The sequence below is a fragment of the Astatotilapia calliptera genome, chromosome 3 (assembly GCF_964374335.1).
Source record: "Astatotilapia calliptera chromosome 3, fAstCal68.1, whole genome shotgun sequence".
NCBI lineage: Eukaryota > Metazoa > Chordata > Actinopteri > Cichliformes > Cichlidae > Astatotilapia > Astatotilapia calliptera.
In genome coordinates this window covers 20,469,424-20,485,658 of record NC_137424.1, presented here as the reverse complement: position 1 = coordinate 20,485,658, position 16,235 = coordinate 20,469,424, and the positions used below count along the sequence as shown (strand labels likewise).

The window sequence follows — 16,235 nt, the reverse complement described above, 5'->3', positions numbered from 1 at the left end:
AAACTTGAAGAACAAAACGCAGAAACCATCGATGAGCTGAGAAATCTCATCCTGGAGAAAAAAGCGCTCGTGGAAAAGTGCATGAAAAAAAAGAAAAAATGGTTCCACTTGTTCCGGAGGAGAGACGCTACTGCTTCCTCACCTGATGTAGCCTCGTCTTGCTCCACCTCTGTTAACCCCCCCAACCAGTCCCGGCCGTTGACTGTCCCCTCCTGAGCCTGGTTCTGCCGGAGGTTCCTGCCCGTTTAAAGGCAGTTTTTCCTCCCCACTGTCGCCAAGTGCTTGCTCAGAGGGGATTGTTGGGCTTTTCTCTCCTCTGCCTTGTTTCTTCATTTACTTGCTTGTTTAACTTTTTTCAACTTATCTAAATAATAAACCAATTAAATTTATCCTTTGAGTATTTTTCATCTCATCTTTACAGAATCTTTCCAAAACATTTTCAAACATTCAGATCTGTCTTTTATTTTCTTCTTGAAGCCTCATAAATGGTGAACTAAAAACCCAGAACATGGTTTGAAACATAGTTTCAGCTGAAACTGGCATAACATGCTGTGTGTGTGTGTGTGTGTGTGTGTGTGTGTGTGTGTGTGTGTGTGTGTGTGTGTGTGTCAGGGTATCACTAGTTAGGTCATCATGTTTAGACTCATTCACTCCAAAATTATTTAGGCCAAATCTTTAAAACAGTGTCATTTCATACACATTTTCAATTCACTTCAATCGCACAAATGCAGAAATAATTATTTGCAGTATCTTATTTATTATGAGAATGTCATGCCTGATCATTTGTACCTACACCACCAAAAATGGGGGCAAAAGGGAGGAGATCATGTTTAATCGGTTATAAGAAAAGGTCAGAAATATAAGTGCCGACATGAGCAGCGTCCACAGAAACCTCTGACTCTCAGCTCAAAGCTCATATAAACCATTTCTACAACCAGCAAACAAACAAAGACACCGAACAGTTAAAAGAGCAGTGACGTCACCACGAATCTGTGGTCAGGTAATATCCATGTTTTGATTGATGATTTTCTGGAGTTAAATGTGAACCGAAGCATATTTTGGGTGTTATATGCTATTAAATACTTTTTAATTTATTTAAAAGTATTTAATAGCATATAACACCCAAAACATGCTGGGTGTGGAAATAAGAAAATCTGAATTTCCTCTGTTTGAGTCACAGTAACTTTGACATAGTAACATTTGCAGTAAGTCCTAAATGTTCACCTTTAAAATCCCTCCCTCTGTTCATTTTGCCCACATCATGTTTCAGTGGTTGGCCTCAGGTTCTTCAGCTTCCTGACAGTCTGAAGTCAGCTGACAGAGTTTCACCTGCTAAATACACAGAAAATCTTGTTAAAGCCGCACAGTTTGCCCAACAGTAATATTCCCATTAAGCCCTTTCTAAACACTTTATAACAATGTGTCATCACTAAATTATAAACTTCTTCTCCAGATCTGCACGACTGCACTTAGTCACAGACTTTATTTAATTGTCCTGCGGCTGCTATCATATATTTTACCAAACAGTTCTTCTCACACAGTCACAGATATATTTCTCTCAATGCAAACTTCACTCATGTCTCAGACAGGAAACTTGAGTTTTTCTTTTTTTTCTGTCCCCACTCATTCAACTAATTTGCATATTGAGTCACATCTCGAGAAGTTGCCCTGACAACAGAAATGCATATTCAAAACATTGCTGCATAATTCAATTATTATTCTTTTATTTTTATTTCTACAGTCGTCACTTCTTTTGCTCAGTCAGCTGGAAACCACTTCTAATTCACTATTTTAAACCTGCTTTAAGCTTCTAATCCCTGGTTGGTCCTCCCAGTCTCTTTTTCCTTGTCACAAAAGTCGCTCTATTGTCCTGCAACTTCCTGAGTTATTCCTCAGCTTCAGCCTTTAAGTGTGTTAAATCTACACCATTCAGCATTTATGTCATGTATTCACATTCATGAGTGTAAGCATGTCTTCATTGCGTGTATGTTGTGTGTTCATATTAATATTGAGTGTAAGCTGGTCTTCGTTGCCTCGATGTGTTTTTATAATCAGATTTAATTCCTGCATCTTTGCGCTGAACTGTGGATTCAAACTGTCTCACTTCTGATTCTCTCCAAAAACAATTTCACATGTGACAATTTCTACATGTGTGTTTTCTATTTTTCTATTCATTTATGTATTATTAGTTCATTTATTTCTTTATCTCTCTCTCTCTCTTACTTTTTTTATTTACCTTTCTGTTGCGATGCTCTGGATGTTTCTAAACCCCACAAATGCAGTCTCACTGTTCAACCCAATTTTCCTATGCTGGCATCCTGGCAGCTGCACGCTTGACTTTTCTCAGTTCATGGGCAGTTATTTTGCGCCTTGGTTTTTCCACACGCTTCTTGCGACCCTGTTGACTATTTTGAATGAAACGCTTGATTGTTCGATGATCACGCTTCAGAAGCTTTGCAATTTTGAGACTGCTGCATCCCTCTGCAAGATATCTCACTGTTTTTGACTTTTCTGAGCCTGTCAAGTCCTTCTTTTGACCCATTTTGCCAAAGGAAAGGACGTTGCCTAATAATTATGCACACCTGATATAGGGTGTTGATGTCATTAGACCACACCCCTTCTCATTACAGAGATGCACATCACCTAATATGCTTAATTGGTAGTAGGCTTTCGAGCCTATACAGCTTGGAGTAAAACAACATGCATGAAGAGGATGATGTGGACAAAATACTCATTTGCCTAATAATTCTGCTCTCCCTGTAGACTTTTGTCTTATCGCCTTAACCTCCATGGTCTCAAATTCTTTAAGGATATAATTTCTTTTAACCGGATTTGGGCAAATTTCATTTATCAAAATATTCCTGATCACTTTGTTTGTAAACCTGCTGTCACCAAATTCAACTCCAGCTATGCAGAGCTGCCTCAGTCCAGGAGAAATTTTAGAGTGCACAATATCTTCTTTTATCATTGATCTCAAAGGGACTGGGATGGCTTTCACTGGGGATTTATATCTCTTAGCAGTACATCTTACATCAAATTTCTCACAAAACGTCTCATGTTTTAGTAAGACCCCATTATCATCCATAAAATGAGCTACAGCCCAAATCCCTTTAGATCTCCATTCATCCACGTACACAGATTTCCTACACAAACGGATATACCTGTTGTTCCATATAGGGGTGTTGTGAGGAGTAAAGCTATGTTTATAGATTAATTTCCAGTAGAGACGGACCTGCTGATGGAAAGCTGAGAGTTTAACAGGTAACGAACTGCAATCAAAGTCACAACGTAACAAAAAGTCTATTCCACCCATTTTGCCAAAAATCACATTGGGAATAATGTTCCAAAAGGAATTTTTGTTCCTAATGAAAGATCTTAACCATTTCAATTTTAGTACACCATTCATAACATCAAAGTCAGTGGCATTAGCCCCACCCTCTTCATAATTCTTAATCACATCATTTTTCTTTATATAATGACATTTGTTCCTCCATATGAACCTAAAATTAAGAGTATTTATAGATTTAATTAGTTTTGGAGGTATGGGCAGAGAAAAGGCTGGATAGATGAGTCTGGACAGACTGTCCATGTTGGTTAGCAAGATTCTCCCAAACAGAGTTATGTCCCTTTGCAGCCACATGTTTAAAATTGACTTACACTTTTCTATATTGGTACAGATATTCTTATTTTCTGTTGATGTCTTATCCTTGCAAATTACAATGCCCAGATACTTCACCTCTTTTTTGATCTGCATATTATTTATTGCTTGCAGGGGACACTCATGCAGAGCTAGAATTTTGCATTTATTCATATTCAGCTGTAGGCCAGAAGCTTTGGAGAAATGGTTGATCGCCTGCAAGGCTAAAGGAATCTGGTCCTCATTTTTTAGAAACAGGGTGGTATCATCTGCCAGCTGACTGATTATTATCTGTTCACCCATCACAGTTAACCCCTCAATGTGACTGTTTTTAATCAAAATAATTCCTCTGACACAGAAGACCTACATTCCTGGTTTAATTCTTGCTGTCAAAAAATCATGGACTCTGTGGCTCCTTTAAAAACCAGGCAGCTTAAGGCTAAACCTGAGCCTTGGTTTAATGAGAGCAGTCGTGCTGTTAAGAGGGAATGTCGTCGAGCAGAACGGAGGTGGAAAAAGGATAAACTGCATGTATCATTTCAAATTCTCAAAGACTGCTGGCATCGCTACCAGAACACTGTTAAAGAGGCAAAAAGGGAATATTTTGCAAATATTATTTCTTCCAACTGTCATAACCCACGTGTGTTATTTAGGACCATTGACACTGTTCTTAATACTCCTTTGAATGTCTGTTTGGAAGTTTCTCCTGAGATTTGCAATGATTTTCTGAACTTTTTTATTGAAAAGGTTGTCACCATCAGGGCTCTTATCACAGCTCCTGACTCTGACCCCTCTGTCTCTGTCCCTTGCGCTGCTGTTTTCACTCAGTTTGAGCTTGTGACGCTCTCCTCTTTAGAGGATGTGGTTCGCCATATTAAGCCCACAGGTTCCCCACGGGATCCTGTCCCTCCACAATTCTTTAAAGAAATTTTTCCTAGTATACAACAGTATGTCCTTGACATTATTAACAGCAGTCTGTCTTCTGGTGTGGTTCCTGCAAATTTCAAACATGCAGTAGTACAGCCACTGCTTAAGAAACCTGGCCTTGATCACACAGTTTTAGCGAACTATAGGCCTATTTCCAAGCTGCCTTTAGTCTCCAAGGTTTTAGAGAAAATTGTTTTTAGTCAACTGAAAGATTTTCTAGATGAAAATGGAATCTTTGAGGTTTTTCAGTCAGGTTTTAAAACCCTTCACAGCACAGAATCTGCATTACTAAGGGTTTTTAATGACATCCTTCTGGCATGTGATTCTGGTAACCATGTTGTTCTTGTCTTGCTTGACCTAACTGCTGCCTTTGACACAGTAGACCACAATATTTTAATTTCTCGATTACATGATGTAGTGGGTATTGGTGGCACTGCACTCAATTGGTTTAGGTCTTATTTGTCAGATAGAACTTTCTCTGTCAGCCTTCTCGGTTACGAATCGTCTTCTGCTCCTCTGTCATGTGGTGTCCCACAGGGCTCAATTTTAGGGCCACTGCTCTTTTCTCTGTATCTACTGCCTCTGGGTTCTATCCTTAGAAGGCATGGGATCTCATTTCACTGTTATGCCGATGACTGCCAAATTTATTTGACACTAAAACGCAAGGATGCCATCTCCATAAAACCTCTCTTGACATGTCTAGATGACATTAAAGCTTGGTTGGCTCGAAACTTTTTAAATTTTAATAAAAAGAAAACAGAAGTGTTGGTGTTTGGACCCAGTGGTCCCTGTGAGTCCTCCTCTGTTGTTTTAGGATCCCTGGAAGTCTATTTTAAATCTGTTGTTACTGACCTTGGTTTTAAGTTGGACAGTGATTTTAAATTGGACAACCAAATCAGAGCAGTGGTGAAGTCCAGTTTTTATCATTTAAGGCGACTGGCAAGACTAAAATCTTTTCTTTCGAGGCAGCACCTTGAAACAGTGATCCATGCTTTTATTTCTTCCCGCCTGGACTACTGTAACTCACTTTATGTGGGGGTCAGTCAGTCATTGCTCTCACGTCTGCAGCTAGTTCAAAATGCGGCTGCACGACTCCTAACAGGAACTCGAAAAAGAGAGCATATAACCCCCGTGCTGGCCTCTCTGCACTGGCTGCCTGTGTCTTTTAGAGTTAATTTTAAAATTCTTATGTTTGTTTTTAAATGTCTACACAGTCTTGCCCCGCCTTACCTCTCTGAGCTTCTTCATCCCCACATACCCTGTCGGTCTCTCAGGTCAGCTGACCAGCTGCTCCTGGAGGTACCGAGATCCAGGAGGAAGCTCAGAGGGGACAGGGCCTTCTCTATTGTGGCTCCAAAATTATGGAATAATTTGCCCATGCATGTTAGAGAGGCCCCTTCACTGTCCACTTTTAAATCACGTCTTAAAACCCACTTTTATTCCTTGGCTTTTAACCTCAGTGAGACTTAGTTTCTTTTTTAATGCAGTAGTTATTTAATTAATGATTTCACTCTTCTTTTATTTGTTTTTTATTTATATCTCATGTAATTTTATTTTACAGTTCCAATGTACAGCACTTTGTGTCAGCTGTGGTTGTTTTAAAGTGCTTTATAAATAAAGTTGATGATGATGATGATGAAAATAGACAACAGCTCAGCAACCATGATGAACAGAAGTGGTGAGCTGCTACATCCCTGCCTTATCCCTCTATTAACCTCAAACCTTGAACATGTACCATGTTCTAGCAAAACAGAGCTGTTAATGTCATTATATAGCATCTCTATAACATTGATAAATTCCTCTCCAAAACCAAAAGACTGCAGAGTTTTTAATATGAACGTATGTTCAACTGAGTCAAATGCTTTGTAAAAATCCAAGAACAGGATGTACCCTCTCTCTTGGATTAATTCACTGTATTCAAGGAGATCCAAAACCAGCCTAATATTGTTATGAATTAGTCTTCCTTTCAAAAAACCTGATTGTGTTTCACTGATAATGTTTGAGATGCCTTTCTTTAGCCTCTCAGCTACAGCTCCAGACAGGATCTTATAGTCAGTGTTTAGTAAGGTGATGGGTCTTAAATTGTCTAAAATTCTTTTATCCTTACCCGATTTAGGGATCAGGGTTATCAGCCCTTGTTTCATGCTCGGCATCACTTCTTTTTTCTCTATCGATTCCTTTAATGCATCAAACAATAAAGTTCTTAGGTCCTTCCAGAAGAATTGATAAAAATTAGTAGTGAGTCCATCTGTCCCTGGGGACTTGTTTAATGCCATTTTCATGACCACCAAATCCAGTTCCTCAATTTTAAGCTCTGAATCACACAGATCTTTGAACGGCTTCTCAATACATGGGATGAGATTATGAATCTTATCAAAGAAACTATCAGAATCAGCTGCTGAATATTCTGAGGAGCACAATTTGGAATAAAAAGTGAAGACTTCTTTTCCAATCTTTCTGAAATCTTTACATTCAGTCCCATTTATCAACAAGCTTGAGATTAGATTTCTCTGCTGTCTGCACTTTTCCAGCTTACTAAAATATGATGAGTTCTTTTCACCTGCCTCAATCCACTTGGCTCTCGATCTTATAAAGGCACCCTGGGCTTTCTCTAGGTAAAGATCGTCTAATTTAGTTTGTAACTCCATCAATTTATTCTTTTCTTGCACGTTTAGTTTTTCTTTACTACAGCACTGAGTTATTTCACGAAGTAAATTACTTTCATATTCCCGTTTTTCCCTGTTCAGTTCTTTGCAGAATTTTATAGTGAATTCTCTGATTTTGAATTTAATAAGTTCCCATTTCTGTATATTACCCACTACTGAGTCATCATTTTTTATATCTGTAATTTTATGTCTAATTTTATCACAATACTTGTCCTTATTTAAAAGGCTGGCATTAAATTTCCAATATCCCCTGCTACTACGTTTCATCCTTGTTGGTTCTAAGACAAGATCAATGAAACAGTGATCAGATAGGGGTGCTTTGGAGATTTTAGATGGTGAAGTACACCTCAAAATGTCATCGCTCACTAACCAATAATCAATTCTTGACCTGCTTTCTCCATTAGGTTTAAACCATGAATAATTCTTAACTCCAGGATTCAAACTTCTCCAAATGTCTGTAAAATTATTATCACTAGAAAAGTTCTCAATAATGTTATTCTGTTGCCTCCTTCCTAAGCGAGGAGGCCATCTGTCCATCCATTCATCTGAGGTCATGTTCCAGTCTCCTCCTACTAGGATGTAATCTGTGGGGTACATAACTTTAAACTCTGAAATAACATTTGTTAGATTTTCCAATAGACGTTTATTTTGACCTTCGTTATTATGTCCATAAAGATTTGTAACAATTAGAAATATACCTTCGCTCTTCAAGCTGCAGTTGACCAATGACCCTCACTATCAGCTTTATATGTTATAATCTCCCCTGGGAACTTATTAAAACAAATCGCCACACCTCCAGATCTGTTAGATCCACGACTGAAAAGAATCTTGTCTCCCCACTGATTAGCCCAAAAGGTAACATCGGCATCCACAGAGTGAGTCTCTTGTAAAAACAGACAGTGACATTTTTGCCCCTTGCAAAATAAAAAAAGTGCCTTTCTCTTAACAATTTCCTTCAAACCCCGAACGTTTAATGAACCAAAAGAAATTTTTGAGTGAACCATAATAAGAGTATGCTAAGAAAATAACTTTTTTTTAAAAAAGAAAAGAAAAATATATAAACATGAGTTTAAATTGTAACACTTGTCACCAACTCAGTGACTAATAACCTTTAACTTTAAGTAGAACTCTTTTGTCCCATTAATAATATTCCACTGTATACAGTCTTACATCAAGTCTTTCATTCAACGTCGATGATCCTCCGTCCTTCGATGTATCCATGAGGACCCCGGAAAAAGGCCCGTTTCCCAGCCCGTCTGGCTTGTTCAATTTGCGGCCACAGCCGCCTCCTCTCTTCCCAGTCCTCCCGCGGCAGTACCTCAGCGAAGTGGAAACCGCCGTTCTTACAGACAGCCGAATCTTTGGTGCGACGCCAAATCTCCTCTTTCACGTGTCTCAGAGCAAACAGAATGATGATATGTCGGACCTTGTTCTCAATCTTCTTCCCAACTCTATGCACCACATCCACAGATTCTTCAAGCTTTGATATCATATCAGGTGCGATCTTGCCAAGAATTCCAATAACCAGCGATCTGACACCTTCATCTCTTTTCTCTTCTAATCCTTTAATCCGGAGGCACCACCTCATTTTGTACCTTTCTTGCTCTCACACTCTCTCCTTGAGATCGTAGTTATCTTTGGTCAACTGCTCGTTTCGTCTCTCCAACTCTTTAACCTTTTGTTTACATTCTTTCACCTCCTCCGAGTTGAACTGAACCGCTTTGGCTAGGCTGGCTAGCATCGTACTAGCTTGCTTGCATTGCACACTCAGGTCAGCTAGCTGCTCGTCCACTCTTTTTTCAAGGTTTTTTCTACGTAGTCATGATCCGTTCCTTCTCTGCTGTCTTCCTTTCCATCACATGGCGATGTTGTTTCTTGTTTTTTGAGGTCGAGTTTGAATTTAGCAGGTTTAACTATACTTGGGGCAGTCATTTTACTACTTTCGAGTGGAAACAATAACGAACACAAAGTAAATTCTGGGACAAGTTCAACGAGCTCCTAATTCGTGCGACTGCTCAACTCGCCATCTTGCGCCACCGTCTCACTACTAGATGAACTTGTGACACACATCTGCAGCAGAGGCTGAGTGGCTGCTCTCACACCTGGAGCATCCAAATCGACCCACAAACACGCTGAAAGATGCAATGCCATCAATGTGGATTGTCAAGACTGAGAGACCTCTTCCCTCTGACGCCTCCCCAAACCCTCAAACCCTCCTACCCACCTCGACATACAAACTCTGTGTGGCTTCACGTGTTCTGTTGATGTTTACATGATCGAAATAACTTGAACACAAACAAAGAGGAAGACCGCACCGGAAGGAAACAACTACAAGTCCCAGCATCCTCTGTGTTTAGGGAGCAGCAGTGAAAGTGAAAGCAGGAGGAGGAAGGTGGATCTGAGGCAGGTGAGTGTTAACATGAATATGTTTCTTCTTATGACATAAAATAATTCCACGCTGTTCGTGTCTGTGGGTGAAATGTGAGGCCGGTCGGCTCCTCTGAGCGCTGGTTTCCTGTAAGTAGAGAGGAAGTGAGTTTAGCTGAGCCTCCGTTTAGTGTGAGAGAGCAGGAGGAGAGTGAGAGCTGTGCTGAGGCAGGGTGAGTGTTAACACCGCTCTGACATTACTGTGTCTCTGTGGCGGGAACAACAGGCTCCGTCAGTGGAGGCAAAAATAATCAGACTTTGGTTTTTCAAAGGAAACAACTTTATGTCGGAAGTTCCCGCACGCTCATTGGATAACGATGTGTCAATCTCGAGCTATTAGCCAATGAGCGTGCGGATTCACAGAAAGACCCACCTTTATCACGGGACTTTAAAAACTACAATGGCGACAGAAACTCCGTGAGTGGAGTTCAGGGTGACGTTATGAAACTGTGACGTTTGAGCCACTTCCCGTTGAACGTGAAACTGATGGTTTCTGGTGTTTGGGTCTGTTTTTCTGTATTTATGCAGATAAAGTGTAAACTCAGATGAATTATACCATCAAATGTTAAAGGAAAATATCAGGATGAGTGTCTGTGAGCTGAGAAGGACGTGAAGCGAGCAGTTTATCCCAGAGCTGAAGCTGCTCTGTGTGCAGAGATGAGCTCAGATTCCTGCTGTGATTGATCAACAGTCACAGAAATGTAGACTTGTAGTTATTACTGCAGTATGGTCACAGCAGATACTGATAAACATGTATTATGAGGATGGATGATCAAGTTTCTCACTCTCTCCTTTAAATCTCAGTTTTTTCTTCTTCACAGTTTATCTGTTAATTTATTAATGAATAACACTGAAAGAGTTTCTGTTATATTTCCCCTTGAACATCAGCTTATTAGGGCGGCATTAGGAAATAGCCCCCCTCCAAAGAATGAATAAATGAATGATGATAATAATAAAATGATTCAAAAGCAGAGCTCAGAGTGGTAGAATGGTCAAACATGGATCCACGGGTGGTTCAACTGCATTTGGTGACGTGACTAAAGCAAATCTTTCAAATAATCCCACCATCAACGGGATGTTGTCTCCTTTACTACGGTTACTTTACTTGGTCACCGTGTGAATTTCTTTGAAATGAACCAAATTCTTTTATTTGTTGGTTGTTGCATATTTAACCTCTACAGTGAGGAAAGGAGGAGATGAGGCCTCAACAATGTTGGGTTGTAGCTGTGCTTCAGGTTAGAGTGAGTGTCCATGGAATAAATGTAAGTCAGTGAACTGGAAACATGACTGTGTTCAAACTTTGTTTCCTTTTTATAATGAGTCTAATCAAAGGTGGACAGAAGTATCTCCACTGTGACTTTTCTGTGTCACCATCAGAGCTTCTGCACAGTGTTTCTGGGGCAGATAACATTGCAGCATTATGGAGACATTATGGAGACAAAAAGAAAAGCGTCTGGACTTCTTTAAGTTAAACTTAAAGAAATCCAGACGCTTTTCTTGGACTGTTGGTTTCAGTGTTTAGTCTCATTCACACACTCCCTCAGACTCTTCACACACACTGATTTGCTGACATAAACACACTCCTGTGTGCTTCACACACACACTGAGGACCATCTACAGACTGTGAGCTCCGTCTTCTTTGTCTTTGGAGCCGAACTCTGACAAAGTTAGGAACAAAACTTTCTCCAGCGTGTGAACTTTCCTCCTAGACTCAGTCTGAGCAGTCAGACCACATATTTCTAAAGCAGCACATGAAGGTGTGGCTCACACACACACAGGTGAAGGAAACAGCTGCAGTATTAAAAACTGCTTCACTGTCTACAAATATATGAACTGAATGTTTCTTTCAGGCTGTAAAAACCTTATTTATCCTCCATTACAGTCCTGCATTCAGAGCATTACTTCTGTTATATTAGTACATGTATTTTATTCTGATGAACACATGAAACTCTGAGCTGGATTGAATCCATTGAATCAGAGTCCAGGACTCAGACTAAACACACTGAATGTGTCCTGAGCTCGGCCGCTGTTCCACAGTAACTGCTGTCAGACTCACTGTTACTGAGTTAGCTTAGCTAGCAGAGCAGCTAGCAGTTAGAGTATGAACTCTGTAAGCAGTCAGCTCGGTCCTGGACATGGTTACTGACATAAAGCTGCTCTTTGCAGCCATGTTTGACCTGCTGCTTTGTAGGACTACAGTAATGGAGGATTTGGAGGCTGAACTGGGCTCTGTGACACTTTTTGTAGTGAACTGATGAAAGCTGCGTCTCAGATGGATGTTAGTCCAACACATCAGACACGACCTCTGCAGCTCTCAGTTGATGTGCACATGAATGATTTGTGTTTCCTCTGCAGGTGAAGGTAGAAAGTGTGTGTGAGCTGATGTGAACTGAGCAGCATGGATCAGTGTGAGGACAGAGAGGAGGGAGTCCCTCCCTCTAAAAGCACTCTGTGTGGGGAACATGAGAGCCAGACCAAAGCTCAGAGGTGAGATGACCATCTCTAACTGTCCATGACTCTTCTCCATGTCACAGCTCAGCACTCACATCACTGCTCCATCATTATTCACACTCATACCTCTGTGTGTGTTGTTTTAAAGCCCAGAGCTGTGGGGCGTACCAGGCTCAGCTGGACATAACCCTGAAACTAATCCAGAGCCTGGACCTGAACCCAGCTGTGTTTCCTTAAAGAGCAACGACTCGAAGGGTGTTATTGTAAACTTTAACAAAAGACTGTTATGTGACAAAGAGTAAGTACATTATTTTTATGAGATTGTTCATCATGTCTTTAATTTAATATTTCCAGTTTTTCCTTCCTGTCTCATGAAGCTGTGACATTTATTCTTTTTCTTTTAGGATCAATAAGAGGCCAGAATCTCCTGGACCTGAACCCAGCTGTGTTTCCTTAAAGAGCAACGACTCGAAGGATTTTTATATAGACTTTAAAGGCTGTTCTTCTGCTGCTGAGAGGTAATCTGTGTCCAGATGTTGTTCCTGACTCTGTATTTTTGAATAAATCCTCATGTTTAATATCAGCTCAGCTCTTTTTCACACACATTTCTATGTTGGTATGTGAAGCGGTGTGTGTTGGAGTGTTTCCACAAACACAGCAGTCAGAGTGGAAAGAGTGGATGTTGTAGGAGGTGTTTGTGTAGTGAAGAGGCTGAGTGTCTGTAGGACTCCAGCTGCTCCAGCAGGTGTCTCCTTTGTGCTTTGCTTCAAACACAGTGTAGGGAGGAGCTTCCACTCAGGTGTTTCAGGTGTTGCTGGATGGAGGAGGACAAATAGTTTTTCCCTTCAGTGACACTTCAGCAGCTCAATGTTCTGGGAGATGTTTGTCTTTATGAAGGTTTATGGATTCTTGTTCTTACTTTGGTTAAACTGAGCAATACATTTTCCATCTAACATTTAAAGTAAATTTCCAGGTGAATAAAAGATCTGCAGCTGCAGCCTCTGTGATGTTTCACAGTCTGAAAGTAACAAATTCAACCAGAGTTCAAACAAAGGCTTAATATACGTGTGTGTTTGATATAATGCCAACAAGTACAAACAGGTGTTCTTACAGGTCTTAATCACAGAGCTCTGATAAGTCTGGTGACTTTCACACTCAGCACTTTTGCTGCCTTTTATTTTATATTGGCCTTTTTAAAGCCCTTCAAAGTCTCCCACATTCATACAGAGCTTTTAACACCAAACTCCTTTACAGTCCTTCTCCTCTCACACACGATCACACGACTGATTTGTCTGCAGCAGCTGTGTTACTGCTAGTATTTTATTATGTGTGTAATCTCCTCATATTGTTCCTGTGGTTTAGTTTGACTTCCTTCTGCAAACTCAGCTGCTCTGTTGCTGATACACGTCTCCATGAATATGATTGATCAGATGCTGCCAACACCATGTGTTTCATGTGAGCGCTCAGCTGAAACCCTGGGTTGACTTATCGAGTTAATAACAAGCTTCACGTGACTGTGAATGCTAAAGTGAATCCAGATAAAGGAAAGAGACCCTGCTAATGTTGGACTCACTTCTTAGTGTAGATCCCAGGAGGAAGTTCAACATAGCCATTCTTTGTGCTAGCTCGACCAAACCTGAGACCACAGTGCAGGATAATGATCATCATCTGTCTCTGTCAAGGACATTTAAAATCCACAAATAACAAACATAATTATATTTGATCATTAAAAATATGTTTTCACTTAAAAAAGCATGAGCACACTGGTGGATTACAGAAACATGAAAACTGGTTAACAGTAAAGTTAATTTAGACGTAAACAAAGTGTCAAACATACTTAAGTAGAAGGACTGATGTTTGTGTTAAAATACCCTCTTAAAGCTGAAATACTGATTCAACTTCTTTACTCAAGTAAAGGTAAAAGAGTACAGGCTCTGAAATGTACTCACAGTATTAAAGTAAAAACTCCATCTTTGAAGGAAATTTCTGCCAGTTTTTGTGCAAAGTTACCTGAATTTCTACCTCCAACATTAATATGAGAAAATTATCTGAACTTTTATTCTAATGAATTTAATCAGCTTGAACATTTTGTAGCACAAAAGTAGAAAAAACCCAAAGGGAATAAAAAATAGCTCCGTTTGCTGTTGCCTGCATTGTAGATGGGCGGCTTTGCCTCAACACCTAAACAGGAAAATGAGTTTAGTCAAGTATTAAAGTGGGATTGAAGAGGTGAGGAAACCAGAGATCAGGTGTTGTGGTGCAGCATGGTCACAAGAATCATTTAGAAATGGGTCGAAATATTTTCTCTTCTAGATTTTTTGCACAGTCTGATGTGCTGCTGCTCTGAGGTTTACTGCTCTCTGTGTGCTTAGAAAACTGTGAGGTACAAGTAGATTTGACACAAGTTATAATGGCTGATTTCCATATAACGGTGGAATACAGGGACTTAATCGTTAAGTAAGAAGAAAGTTTGAAGCCTAATCTTGAAAGTAGAGATAGTGTCTGTCTCCTGAATCCAAACTGGAAGCTGGTTCCACAGAAGAGGGGCCTGAAAACTGAAGGCTCTGCCTCCCATTCTACTTTTAAATACTCTAGGAACAACAAGTAGGCCTGCAGAGCGAGAGCGAAGTGCTCTAATAGGGTGATATGGTACTACAAGGTCATTAAGATAAGATGGGGCCTGATTATTTAAGACCTTGTATGTGAGGAGCAGGATTTTGAATTCTGGATTTAACAGGAAGCCAATGAAGGGAAGCCAAAACAGGAGAAATCTGCTCTCTCTTTCTAGTCCCTGTCAGGACTCTTGCTGCAGCATTTTGGATTAGCTGAAGGCTTTTCAGCGAGTTTTTAGGACTTCCTGATAATAATGAATTACAGTCGTCCAGCCTGGAAGTAATAAATGCATGAACTAGTTTTTCAGCGTCACTCTGAGACAGGATATTTCTAACTTTAGAGATGTTGCACAAATGGAAGAAAGCAGTCTTACATATTTGTTTAATATGTGCGTTGAAGGACATGTCCTGGTCAAAAATGACTCCAAGGTTCCTCACAGTGTTACTGGAGGCCAAGGTAATGCCATCCAGAGTAAGAATCTGCTTAGATACCATATTTCTAAGCTTTTCAGGGCCGAGTACAATAACCTCAGTTTGATCTGAATGAAGAAGCAGAAAGTTAGCGGCCATCCAGGTCTTTATGTCTTTAAGACATTCCTGCAGTTTAACTAATTGGTGTGTGTTATCTGGCTTCATGGACAGATAGAGCTGGGTGTGCTATGTCTTCTGATGAGGCTGCCTTGGTGATTTTAACATCCATGTCTGCTGTGACTTTAAACTTCTGGTCAAGGACTTTTTAAATATTATTGACTCTTTTAACTTGACCCAGTGGGTTACTGGTCCCACACATGAAAAAGGTCACACACTAGACTTGGAGCTTTTCCACGGGCGGGATGTGTGCGTCACTGAAATATCTGAGTTGGGCATCTCTGATCATTTTCCTGTGTTGTTCACTCTGACACTGCGCTGCTCAGTAGATAAGCCGTACAGCTGGGTCTAGGGATGCTTTTTAAGTAAAGGTTTAACTACAGCCAGCTAGGGATGGGTACCGTTTAGATTTGAAAACCTGCTAAATCAGAATCAGTTGCTGATGACGGCTTTTTTCTTTTACATCAATCACATATAATCTTAACTCAAAGTGAACATAGACTTGATTGCTCAGATCAGCCAATTCAAAATGCTAATTCAATCAACTCTGAGTTCATGGCTAGACTCAGTTTGTTGGCCCTGCACCTTAAAACTATTTCCTGTTTGTCCTTCATGTTTTTTGGATATTGTTTTCACATCTTATGTCACGGCTAGCGGGGCGAGCCATGTTGAATTTAATAAAGGACCCAAGATGCCGACACTGCTGTGAAGTGAGTGAGCTTTATTGAAACGGTGAAGTGCAGTGGAGATGGCCTGTGCAGAAGCTAAGATAACCTCTACTGAAAAAAACTACAAAACTAACCTGAAACCTTAAACGGAGACACGGGGAGACAACACAGACGAACCAGCAACAAGCAGGAGAAAACAAAGGGCTCATATACACAAAAGAGCCATCAGGGAATGAGAAAAGGGAGACACAGCAGGATT

At 40.3% G+C, this 16,235-nt stretch overlaps 1 protein-coding gene across 1 annotated transcript in view; it reads left to right on the top strand.

Moving 5' to 3' along the window:
• LOC113015973 (NACHT, LRR and PYD domains-containing protein 12-like) overlaps window positions 1–16,235 on the top strand; it is a 748,422-nt gene that overhangs the window by 191,727 nt on the left and 540,460 nt on the right. The gene's annotated exons all lie outside the window — the stretch shown is intronic.